A 12,500-nucleotide genomic window follows, 5' to 3' on the forward strand; every position below is an offset into this window, starting at 1 on the left:
TCCAAGTACTAACCAGACGTAAGCCTGCTAAGATTCAGAGATTGGGCATTGACTCTTTTTTTTTTTGGCAAAATTATTATATAATTTGTGAAATTTTCCAAAAAGTTTAAAGCACCTGGTATTCCCAGGCAGTTTCCCATCCATGTACTAACCAGGCCCAAACCTGCTAATATTCAGAAATCGGGCATTGACTCTATTTTTTGGCAAAATTATTATATACTAAGTGAAAATTTTCCAAAAAGTTTAAAGCACCTGGTATTCCCAGGCAGTCTCCCATCCATGTACTAACCAGACCCAAACCTGCTAATATTCAGAGACCGGCATTGACTCTACTTTTTGGCAAAATTATTATATACTAACTGAAAAATTTCCAAAAAGCTTACAGCACCTGGTATTCCCAGGCGGTCTCCCATCCAAGTACTAACCAGGCCCAAACCTGCTTAGCTTCCGAGATCAGACGAGATCGGGCATAGCCTTTTTTTTTTTTTTTTTTTTTTTTTATTAATAAATTTCAATCAATAAAATACAATAGATTAAACACAATCAATAGAAAATACAGAACATTGTCTTCACACATCTCTACATTGCACATCTTTCCTTTACATAGATAATTTAAAAATCTCCTTCACTTCCTGGCAGCTTCCACATTAAATCATTTAAAACACAATAAACTTTTGGGGTAAAAACATCATAAAAAGAATCCAACATATTTCCACCTTTAAAGTACACATACAATCTCTCAATATATAATTCAGTTTTCCTTTTAAACACAGTCCAAACATCCAACACAGTTTTTTCTTTTTAGCCACATTTCTTCTCTCCCATATTGCACTTTTCACTAGCATTACAAACAAATTAATAAAACTTTTGTTTTGACACTTTTTTCCCAACCAAACATTACCAATCTGTTCCATTCAATTACATTTTCATCCCACTCCTCAGTCACATCTTTAATTAAACATTTACATTTTCTTAAAAATTCCTCCAGTTCTCTACAATATAAAAACAAATGTAAAATCCCCTCTTCCTTTTCCTGGCACACTTTACACAGAGCGTTTTCTTCCATTCCTATTTTATTTAAAATTGCCTCAGTAAAAACCACTTTATGCCTTATAAAATACTCCAAACATCCCAATTTAGTTTCCACACACTTCCCCGTCATGTTTCTCCAAATACACTCTTTTTTAAAATCTTTGAATTTTTGCACCCAGTATACATTTGCAATAGGCTCTTTAAAAACACCATCTCTAAAAGAACAATAAATAATTTTCAGAGTACATTCCTTAAAATCATACAGTTTTTCCCCTAATTTCACATAAATACATTTCTCTTTTGGCTCTCCTTCCATACATTCTATTCTTTTAATCCATTCTTTCGGTATTGCGCTTTTAATTATTTCATATTTATTTTTATGTCTTGTTCACTGTAATCCTCTTTTGCCTCCTCCATTGCATCTACAATAAATTGTGTCGGTAAAAACCCTTCTTTAAATTCATACAAAATGTCTCTCACTCTTGTTATCCCCACTTCCATCCATTTCTTAAAAAAAAATCCCTTTGTCTTGCTTTAAAATGTTTTGGTTTAAGAAAAGAGGTTGATTTAAAATGTTTTCTCTCCCATGTGGATCATACTCAACTTTAACTAAAAATTTTCCCCAAGCACTTAAAATTTCTCTATAAAACTCTGGTAAATTTTCTGTCATCCAATTCTTTGTTTTCATCCATAAAATTCCATCCCCCATGTTAAAATCCCCGCATTTGTTTAAAAAATATTTCATCGTCTTTTTCCACTCTGGTTTGCCCTCATCTAGGTATTTCTTCACTACTTTCACTCTCAAACTATTTTTTCTCTGTTCCACATCTATTAAACCTAAACCCCCCTTCTCTATTGCCCCTAATATTGTGTTAAAAGCTATTCTTGCTGGTTTCCCCTCCCATAAAAAGTCAAGAAAACATTTCTTCAACCTCTTTTCTGTCCACAATGGCATATCTGATACATATAAAACATTCCATAACTTAGACACCATTAAAACATTCAATACTAAAACCTTCCCTTTCAAGTTTAATGTTCTTAATTTCCAAAAATTTAACCTTCTCTCTATCCCTGTTACTAGTTCCTCCCACATTTCATCACATACTTTCCTCTCATTTTTACCCATTAAAATTCCTAAAATCCTAATTTCATCCACTTCCTTAAAATTAAAACAATCCTTTAAAACCATTGCTTTACCAAATCTCATATATACAGTTTTTTTTTCATTTACTTTACTCCCAGATCCTTTACAATATTCTTCTACAACCTTCATAACTTCCTTGATGCTCTCCTTTCCTTTAACTACTAACGTTGTGTCATCAGCATATTGAAAAACCTTTCCCTCAGCCTTATTTTCCTCAATTTCAATTCCAATTATTTCTTCTTTTTGTTTTATAGCCAATCCTAACGGTTCCGATACAAGTGAATATAATAACGCTGAAAGCGGACAACCCTGTCTTATCGATCTTGTGATTTTAAAACATTCTGTTAAAAACCCATTACATTTTATTCTTGTTAAAGCGCCCTTATATAAAATCTCAATCCATTTGATAAAAGTCCCCCCAAAACCAAATTCCTTTAAAACATCAAATAAATACCTGTGTTCAACCCGATCAAATGCTTTTTCAAAATCTAGACTAAATTACGTAACCATCTTCATTTTTTTCTTTCATATACCATACTGTGTCTCTTATGCTCATTGTTATGTCCGCTATATCTCTTCCCTTTACTCCATATGCTTGGTTTGTTTGAATTATACTTGGCATTACTTCCTTTAACCTGTTTGATAAAACCTTCGCTAAAATCTTAAAATCTGTGTTAAGCATCGTAATCGGCCTATAGTTTTTTAAATCTACTTTTTTCTCCTTTCCTTTTATATATCAATTTTGTTATACCCATCCCCATTCTTTCATTAACTTCTTCTTTTTCAAAAACCTCACTAAAAACTTCCTTTAAAATCTTTGTTAAAATCTCTTTAAAACATATATAAAATTCACTTCCCAAACCATCTATTCCTGGACTTTTATTTTTATTCAGCTGCTGTATTGCTCTTTCAATCTCTTCTTCTCCAATTTTTTGATCGCATTCTATTTTATCTTCCTTACTAATTCTTACTTTTATCTGATTCAGCAGTTCCCTTTTTTTGTTTTCTTCTACACCCCTTGCACTAAAAAGATCCTCATAAAAATTCTTTATTTCTTCTAAAATCTCTTCATTCCCTTCTACAACTTCCCCATTTTTCCCTCTTATCTGTTTTATTATTTCAGCTTTCCCTCGCTTTTTTCTAAATCAAAAAAAAACTTTGTGCATTTTTCTCCCTCCACAGTATATTTAGCTTTGCTTCTTAACCTCGCCCCCTCATATTCTATTTCCTCTATTTCTTTCAGTTTTTCCTCCATTTCCCTTATCTTTTGTATATCTTTATTTTCTTTATTCAATTCCACTTCCAAACTTTCCTTTATTTCTTTTTCTTTGTATCTTTTGCATTTCTGTACTAAACTGCAATACTTAATTGAGAATTTTTTATTAAAAACTTTACATTCTCCCACCATATTCTCTTATCATCTTCATACATTTCATTTTCCCTTTCTTTTTCTATAATTTCTTTAACCTTTAAAACATAGTCTTCATTTTCTAACATTTTTGTATTTAAAACCCATATTCCTGGCCCTCTTTGCACTTTATCCCAGTCCAATTTTAAAAATAAAAACTTGTGATCGCTAAAACTTGTTTCTTCATACTTAATCTTTTCTATAAAATTCTCCACATTTCTCGTACATAAAATAAAGTCAATTCTTGTTTCGCACACAAACTGCCCCACCATTTGCCTTCTTGAAAACTCCTTTTTCTTTTCATTCCTTTCTCTCCACACATCTATCATATTATTTTCTGCCATTAATGCTTTTAGTTCTTTTCTCCCCTTGTCATTTTTAAAAACCATTCCTTCTGCCATGTCTTGTTTACTAAAAACCGTATTAAAATCCCCCATCATTATTATTTCTTTATACTTCTTTACAATACTTCTTAAAACATAAAAAAACTCTTTATTTTCCTTCTCCACCGTTGGTGCATGTATATTTACTAAAATCAATTCCCTTCCTTCATGTTTTATCTGAACAACCATACATTTCCCCATCGTATCTTTGTATAAAATTTGACTTGCTTTAAAAACATCATCCTTCATTAAAAAAGCCACACCTCTCCCAAACCTCCCATCTCCATTATTGTATAAAATCCCTCCTTCCCATCTCTTTTTAAAATCATTCATTACATTTTCTCTCCAGTTTGTTTCTTGTAGCACAATAATGTCTTCTCTTTTACATTTTTCTTTTACATATTCAAATTTCTTTAAGTTCAAGAGTCCTCTTGCATTGAAAGTCACAACACTTAAAACCATTAAAAATAAAAAAATTAAATATCTAAAACCCATCATTCTCAGTCTTCCTCCACCATTTCCTTTAACACTTCAAAACTGTTAAAACATTTAACTTTTTTCCTTGCAGTTCCTATATTTGGCTTTACCTGTAGTGATCTTCTTCTAATTTGTCCCCTCTCCACCTTTTCCTTCTCATCCTCCTCCATACTTATTTCTCCTTCGTTGTCAGTTTCTTTGTCTTGTTCTTTTCCTTTTTGTCCATGAATTGAAGATATGTCCATCTGGGTCAATTGTGTGTCCTCTTCTCTTATCTGTTCATCATTTTCTTTTTCTTTTTCTCCTTCTCCTTCTCCTTGTCCTTCCTGTCTGTAGTTTGTTCCTTCCTCTGATTCCTTTGGTTGTAATTCATCCTCTTCTTGTCTTTCTTCACAATGTCCTTCTTCATCGTGGTTTCCTTCATGCACCTGTCTGTCCACCTGTTCTTCCCTTCCACCTACCACTCCCTCCATCCAGCATTCACATTTATTTAACATTTTTTGGCAATCCGGGCACCTGACAGCATTGCAGTCTCGTGCGAAATGTCCCCTTTCCGAGCATTTATAGCACTTGAATTCTGGGCACTCCTTCAGTAAATGTTCTGGGCTCATGCACAGCCTACAAGTCTTCACCTGGTGGCTGTGCATCACCCTAAAGTACTGCAGGCCCTCGGCTGTTTCAATCTTTGTGCTATAAGGGAGTGATGCCACTTCTTTGGGGAACCTCACCTTAACAAATCTTGTACCGTCTTCAATGTCAGTGCCCGGATAGCATCTCCTTTTAATTTTAGATATGGGGGATACCCCCCATCCTTCCAATTTTCCCAAAATTTCCTTATCCTCCAGGTAGACAGGCAGGTGCATGAAGGAAACAACGTAATCTTTATTTTGCAGTTTTTTTACTTCACAGTCCACTCCCTTTATTGTCAATCCATTAATTAAAATGTCACACATTTCTTCCTGTTCCAGTGTCAGTTCATATTCTTTACCTTGTCTGGGTCTTACAGCCAACACCTTTCCACTTCCAATTTTTTCTGAGATTGCTTTAATTATATCCTCTCCTCTCACACCACTCACATTCTCTGTACTCACGATCACTGTTGCCTCCTTTAAATATTTTCTTTCACCAAATTTTTTCCTTGCTTCTTGATCTTTTCCATTTCCAGCTCTTTGTTGCTTCTCCAGTCCAGTGTCATTTGCCGTGCGTGTTCCTCCTGCTAGTCCAGTGTCGTTTGCCATGCTTGTTTCTCCAGCCAGTCCAGTGTTGTTTACCATGCGTGTTCCTCCAGCCAGTCCCGTGTCGTTTGCCATGCTTGTTCCTCCAGCCAGTCCAGTGTCGATTGCCATGCGTGTTCCTCCAGCCAGTCCAGTGTCGCTTGCCATGCGTGTTCCTCCTGCCAGTCCATTGTCATTTGCCATTCGAGTCTCTCCAGCCAGTTCCGAGTTGTTACCATATAATCCGTCCATTTTGGAGAAAAAAAAAGATCAACCACCCTCCAGACAGCGATATGCTGCTGTTAGGTGGTTTTCAAAAAAGAAAAATGCCAAAAAACAATCACAGATTCACAAAACAAACAAAACAACCACAAGTAGAAAAACACAAAATGGAGGAGAGCCTTCCTCTCCAAACTGCAGCCAACACTTCCTGTAGCTCTCTAGCGCCCTCAGGTTGGTATGGCCGTAAGCGAAGACTTCCGCAAAGAGAAGGCTATTTAGAGATCAGCCAATCTAATCGCCAGTACATTATATAAGTAGGAAAGAAAACCCAAAAGCTTAAAGCACCTGGTATTCCTAGCCGGTCTCTCATCCAAGTACTAACCAGATCTAAGCCTGCTAAGATTCAGAGATTGGGCATTGACTCTTTTTTTTTTTTTTGGCAAAATTATTATATAATTTGTGAAATTTTCCAAAAAGTTTAAAGCACCTGGTATTCCCAGGCAGTGTCCCATCCATGTACTAACCAGGCCCAAACCTGCTAATATTCAGAAATCGGGCATTGACTCTATTTTTTGGCAAAATTATTATATACTAAGTGAAAATTTTCCAAAAAGTTTAAAGCACCTGGTATTCCCAGGCAGTCTCCCATCCATGTACTAACCAGACCCAAACCTGCTAATATTCAGAGACCGGCATTGACTCTATTTTTTGGCAAAATTATTATATACTAACTGAAAAATTTCCAAAAAGCTTACAGCACCTGGTATTCCCAGGCGGTCTCCCAACCAAGTACTAACCAGGCCCAAACCTGCTTAGCTTCCGAGATCAGACGAGATCGGGCATAGCCAGGTTGGTATGGCCGTAAGCGAAGACTGCCGCAAAGAGAAGGCTATTTAGAGATCAGCCAATCTAATCGCCAGTACATTATATAAGTAGGAAAGAAAACCCAAAAGCTTAAAGCACCTGGTATTCCTAGCCGGTCTCTCATCCAAGTACTAACCAGACCTAAGCCTGCTAAGATTCAGAGATTGGGCATTGACTCTTTTATTTATTTATTTATTTTTTTTGCAAAATTATTATATAATTTGTGAAATTTTCCAAAAAGTTTAAAGCACCTGGTATTCCCAGGCAGTGTCCCATCCATGTACTAACCAGGCCCAAACCTGCTAATATTCAGAAATCGGGCATTGACTCTATTTTTTGGCAAAATTATTATATACTAAGTGAAAATTTTCCAAAAAGTTTAAAGCACCTGGTATTCCCAGGCAGTCTCCCATCCATGTACTAACCAGGCCCAAACCTGCTAATATTCAGAAATCGGGCATTGACTCTATTTTTTGGCAAAATTATTATATACTAAGTGAAAATTTTCCAAAATGTTTAAAGCACCTGGTATTCCCAGGCGGTCTCCCATCCAAGTACTAACCAGGTCCAAACCTGCTTAGCTTCCGAGATCAGACGAGATCGGGCATAGCCAGGTTGGTATGGCCGTAAGCGAAGACTGCCGCAAAGAGAAGGCTATTTAGAGATCAGCCAATCTAATCGCCAGTACATTATATAAGTAGGAAAGAAAACCCAAAAGCTTAAAGCACCTGGTATTCCTAGCCGGTCTCTCATCCAAGTACTAACCAGACCTAAGCCTGCTAAGATTCAGAGATTGGGCATCGACTCTTTTTTTTTTTTGGCAAAATTATTATATAATTTGTGAAATTTTCCAAAAAGTTTAAAGCACCTGGTATTCCCAGGCAGTCTCCCATCAATGTACTAACCAGGCCCAAACCTGCTAATATTCAGAAATCGGGCATTGACTCTATTTTTTGCCAAATTATTATATACTAAGTGAAAATTTTCCAAAAAGTTTAAAGCACCTGGTATTCCCAGGCAGTCTCTCATCCATGTACTAACCAGACCCAAACCTGCTAATATTCAGAGACCGGCATTGACTCTATTTTTTGGCAAAATTATTATATACTAAGTGAAAAATTTCCAAAAAGCTTACAGCACCTGGTATTCCCAGGCGGTCTCCCATCCAAGTACTAACCAGGCCCAAACCTGCTTAGCTTCCGAGATCAGACGAGATTTTTTTTTTTTTTTTTTTTTTTATTAACAAATTTAAAATATTTCATTAAAAACATTGTACACATTTTCCACAGAAGCATAACAAACAAAAACAATAATTATTTGCCACAGGTTTGATAAAAGCCATTTCTCTAAACACCAAACACATTTATTTCACTTTACATTCAATAAATAACCTTTTATCCCCATTTTTCTTTTTGAAATACAATTAAGGCATTAGCATACCATGATACAATGTTTAAAAACATTATAATAATAAATAATAATACAAATTTAAACCAAACATTGTATTCTTAGTCTACCTCCTCCTCCTCATCTTCCCTCAACACTTGAAATTTATTCTCAAACAAATGTTTCCCCTTATTGTATTTTTCCCTAAAATGTCTTTTTTTTCTGGCCACATTCACATTTGGTATTACCTTAAGGGTTCTCCTTCTTAATGTCACCCTTTTGTCCTTTCTATCATCCATTCTGTCCACTCCTTTCTCCTCTTCAGTTATCTCTTGCATTTCCTCCTCCTTTTCTTTTAGTCCTTGGTTCTCCATTTCCTCCAATGCCCCTTGTGTTACTTCCTGTGATGTCAATATTCCTTTGTCCATTTCTCCTTCCAGCCTTTTCTCTTCCAATTCCATTTCTTTCTCCTCTTCAGTTATCTCTTGCATTTCCTCCTCCTTTTCTTTTAATCCTTGGTTCTCCATTTCCTCCAATACCCCTTGTGTTACTTCCTGTGATGTCAATATTCCTTTGTCCATTTCTCCTTCCAGCCTTTTCTCTTCCAATTCCTTCTTATTTTCCACAATAGCCTCTTTATTCACACCATCCTCTTCCTCATTCTCTCCACCATTTTGTAATTCAGTTTCTTTTGACATTCGCCCTCCTACACCTTCTGACTCTTTATTTTGAATTTCATTCTCCATCCAACACTCACATCTTATGATCACCTTTCTGCAATCCGGGCACTTAATTGCATCGCAATCCCTTGCGTAATGACCCTGGCCATTGCACTGATGACATTTAAAATCTGGACAGTCTTTGAACACATGTCCCGGATTCATGCACAATCGACAGGTTTTAACCTGACGATCATGCATGATCCTGAAATACTGTGTTCCCTCCTCCGTATCAAACTTTGTACTGTATGGCAGAGACACTACTTCTTTAGGAAATTTCACCCTTAGGTACCTTGTACCATCCGCAATGTCTGTGCCTGGATACATTCTTCTTATGATGTCTGAAACAGGTGTTACGCCCCAATTTTGTAATTTAATTAAAATGTCAGAGTCCTCAATATAGGCTGGCAAATGTATGAAAGAAACCACATACTCCCTTGTTTTCAGTTGTCGAATCTCACACAGTTTTCCTTTTATCATTAATCCTTCATCTAATCCATCGCACGCCTCCCTGTTTATCAGTGTAATTTCATATTCTTTTACTTGCCTTGGTCTGACTGCTAGAATCTTTCCTCCTCCAATCCTTTCGTTCACTGCTTTGATAATGTCCTCTGCTCTTGCATCTCTCTGATCCGCCATGTCAACAATTACTGTAGCCTCTTTAGAGTAAATCCTCTTGTTATAATCCATTCGTCCTTGTCCATCTCGTTGTTCTTTATCCATTTCTTTGTCTGTTAGCACTCGTCTTCCTCCTGCCATGTCCACTTCTTTGCCATGTAATCCATCCATTTTTCAAACAAAAGAAAAATTTCTCCCCAGACAGCAAACTGCTGCTGGGAAGTATAAAAACTATAACAAACAAAAATCAATAAGTTGCAAAATAAATAAATCTTTACGCAGATAAAACAAAACAAAAAACAAGGTGAGCCTCTCTCACCTACTGCCTACTACAAACTGCCAACTCACTTCCTGTGTGGCTCACTAGCGTTGCCAGGTTGGTTTGGCCGTAAGCGAAGACTGCTGCAAAGAGAAGGCTATTTAGAGATCAGCCAATCTAATCGCCACTACATTATATAAGTAGGAAAGAAAACCCAAAAGCTTAAAGCACCTGGTATTCCTAGCCGGTCTCTCATCCAAGTACTAACCAGACCTAAGCCTGCTAAGATTCAGAGATTGGGCATCGACTCTTTTATTTATTTATTTATTTATTTTATTTTTTGGCAAAATTATTATATACTAAGTGAAAATTTTCCAAAAAGCTTACAGCACCTGATATTCCCAGGCCGTCTCCCATCCAAGTACTAACCAGGCCCAAACCTGCTTAGCTTCGGAGATCAGACGAGATCGGGTATAGCCAGGATGGTATGGCCGTAAGCGAAGACTGCTGCAAAGAGAAGGCTATTTAGAGATCAGCCAATCTAATCGCCAGTACATTATATAATTAGGAAAGAAAACCCAAAAGCTTAAAGCACCTGGTATTCCTAGCCGGTCTCTCATCCAAGTACTAACCAGACCTAAGCCTGCTAAGATTCAGAGATTGGGCATTGACTCTTTTTTTTTTTTTTGGCAAAATTATTATATAATTTGTGAAATTTTCCAAAAAGTTTAAAGCACCTGGTATTCCCAGGCAGTGTCCCATCCATGTACTAACCAGGCCCAAACCTGCTAATATTCAGAAATCGGGCATTGACTCTATTTTTTGGCAAAATTATTATATACTAAGTGAAAATTTTCCAAAAAGTTTAAAGCACCTGGTATTCCCAGGCAGTCTCCCATCCATGTACTAACCAGACCCACACCTGCTAATATTCAGAGACCAGCATTGACTCTATTTTTTGGCAAAATTATTATATACTAAGTGAAAAATTTCCAAAAAGCTTACAGCACCTGGTATTCCCAGGTGGTCTCCCATCCAAGTACTAACCAGGCCCAAACCTGCTTAGCTTCCGAGATCAGATGAGATCGGGCATAGCTAGGTTGGTATGGCCTTAAGCGAAGACTGCCGCAAAGAGAAGGCTATTTAGAGATCAGCCAATCTAATCGCCAGTACATTATATAAGTAGGAAAGAAAACCCAAAAGCTTAAAGCACCTGGTATTCCTAGCCGGTCTCTCATCCAAGTACTAACCAGACCTAAGCCTGCTAAGATTCAGAGATTGGGCATTGACTCTTTTATTTTATTTTTTATTTTTTTTGTGCAAAATTATTACATAATTTGTGAAATTTTCCAAAAAGTTTAAAGCACCTGGTATTCCCAGGCAGTGTCCCATCCATGTACTAACCAGGCCCAAACCTGCTAATATTCAGAAATCGGGCATTGACTCTATTTTTTGGCAAAATTATTATATACTAAGTGAAAATTTTCCAAAAAGTTTAAAGCACCTGGTATTCCCAGGCAGTCTCCAATCAATGTACTAACCAGACCCAAACCTGCTAATATTCAGAGACCGGCATTGACTCTATTTTTTGGCAAAATTATTATATACTAACTGAAAAATATCCAAAAAGCTTACAGCACCTGGTATTCCCAGGCGGTCTCCCATCCAAGTACTAACCAGGCCCAAACCTGCTTAGCTTCCGAGATCAGACGAGATCGGGCATAGCCAGGTTGGTATGGCCGTAAGCAAAGACTGCCGCAAAGAGAAGGCTATTTAGAGATCAGCCAATCTAATCGCCAGTACATTATATAAGTAGGAAAGAAAACCCAAAAGCTTAAAGCACCTGGTATTCCTAGCCGGTCTCTTCATCCAAGTACTAACCAGACCTAAGCCTGCTAAGATTCAGAGATTGGGCATTGACTCTTTTTTTTTTTGGCAAAATTATTATATAATTTATGAAAATTTTCCAAAAAAGTTTAAAGCACCTGGTATTCCCAGGCAGTCTCCCATCAATGTACTGACCAGGCCCAAACCTGCTAATATTCAGAGACCGCATTGACTCTATTTTTTGGCAAAATTATTATATACTAAGTGAAAATTTTCCAAAAAAGCTTACAGCACCTGATATTCCCAGGCGGTCTCCCATCCAAGTACTAACCAGGCCCAAACCTGCTTAGCTTCCGAGATCAGACGAGATCGCGTATAGCCAGGATGGTATGGCCGTAAGCGAAGACTGCTGCAAAGAGAAGGCTATTTAGAGATCAGCCAATCTAATCGCCAGTACATTATATAAGTAGGAAAGAAAACCCAAAAGCTTAAAGCACCTGGTATTCCTAGCCGGTCTCTCATCCAAGTACTAACCAGACCTAAGCCTGCTAAGATTCAGAGATTGGGCATTGACTCTTTTTTTTTTTTTGGCAAAATTATTATATAATTTGTGAAATTTTCCAAAAAGTTTAAAGCACCTGGTATTCCCAGGCAGTCTCCCATCCATTTACTAACCAGGCCCAAACCTGCTAATATTCAGAAATCGGGCATTGACTCTATTTTTTGGCAAAATTATTATATACTATGTGAAAATTTTCCAAAAAGTTTAAAGCACCTGGTATTCCCAGGCAGTCTCCCATCCATGTACTAACCAGACCCAAACCTGCTAATATTCAGAGACCAGCATTGACTCTATTTTTTGGCAAAATTATTATATACTAAGTGAAAAATTTCCAAAAAGCTTACAGCACCTGGTATTCCCAGGTGGTCTCCCATCCAAGTACTAA

General features: G+C 36.9%; 7 non-coding genes across 7 annotated transcripts in view; all 7 read right to left on the reverse strand.

The window, feature by feature from the left end:
- Nucleotides 1-6,628: 6,628 nt before the first annotated feature.
- Nucleotides 6,629-6,747, reverse strand: LOC113082955 (5S ribosomal RNA). Its single transcript, XR_003283004.1, has one exon. It is a non-coding gene; the product is annotated as a 5S ribosomal RNA (ribosomal RNA).
- Nucleotides 6,748-7,257: 510 nt separating this feature from the next.
- Nucleotides 7,258-7,376, reverse strand: LOC113082952 (5S ribosomal RNA). Its single transcript, XR_003283001.1, has one exon. It is a non-coding gene; the product is annotated as a 5S ribosomal RNA (ribosomal RNA).
- A 2,730-nt stretch (nucleotides 7,377-10,106) lies between these two features.
- Nucleotides 10,107-10,225, reverse strand: LOC113082956 (5S ribosomal RNA). Its single transcript, XR_003283005.1, has one exon. It is a non-coding gene; the product is annotated as a 5S ribosomal RNA (ribosomal RNA).
- A 499-nt stretch (nucleotides 10,226-10,724) lies between these two features.
- Nucleotides 10,725-10,843, reverse strand: LOC113082950 (5S ribosomal RNA). Its single transcript, XR_003282999.1, has one exon. It is a non-coding gene; the product is annotated as a 5S ribosomal RNA (ribosomal RNA).
- Nucleotides 10,844-11,354: 511 nt separating this feature from the next.
- LOC113082944 (5S ribosomal RNA) lies at nucleotides 11,355-11,473 on the reverse strand. Its single transcript, XR_003282993.1, has one exon. It is a non-coding gene; the product is annotated as a 5S ribosomal RNA (ribosomal RNA).
- Nucleotides 11,474-11,835: 362 nt separating this feature from the next.
- LOC113082948 (5S ribosomal RNA) lies at nucleotides 11,836-11,954 on the reverse strand. The gene has a single exon (XR_003282997.1). It is a non-coding gene; the product is annotated as a 5S ribosomal RNA (ribosomal RNA).
- Nucleotides 11,955-12,452: 498 nt separating this feature from the next.
- The window catches only part of LOC113082961 (5S ribosomal RNA), a 119-nt gene continuing 71 nt past the window's right edge, over nucleotides 12,453-12,500 (reverse strand). The window contains exon 1 of the ribosomal RNA XR_003283006.1: nucleotides 12,453-12,500. This exon is cut by the window's right edge and continues 71 nt beyond it. This is a non-coding gene — a ribosomal RNA (5S ribosomal RNA).

This window comes from Carassius auratus, unplaced genomic scaffold (genome assembly GCF_003368295.1).
Source record: "Carassius auratus strain Wakin unplaced genomic scaffold, ASM336829v1 scaf_tig00037218, whole genome shotgun sequence".
Classification (NCBI taxonomy): Eukaryota; Metazoa; Chordata; class Actinopteri; order Cypriniformes; family Cyprinidae; genus Carassius; species Carassius auratus.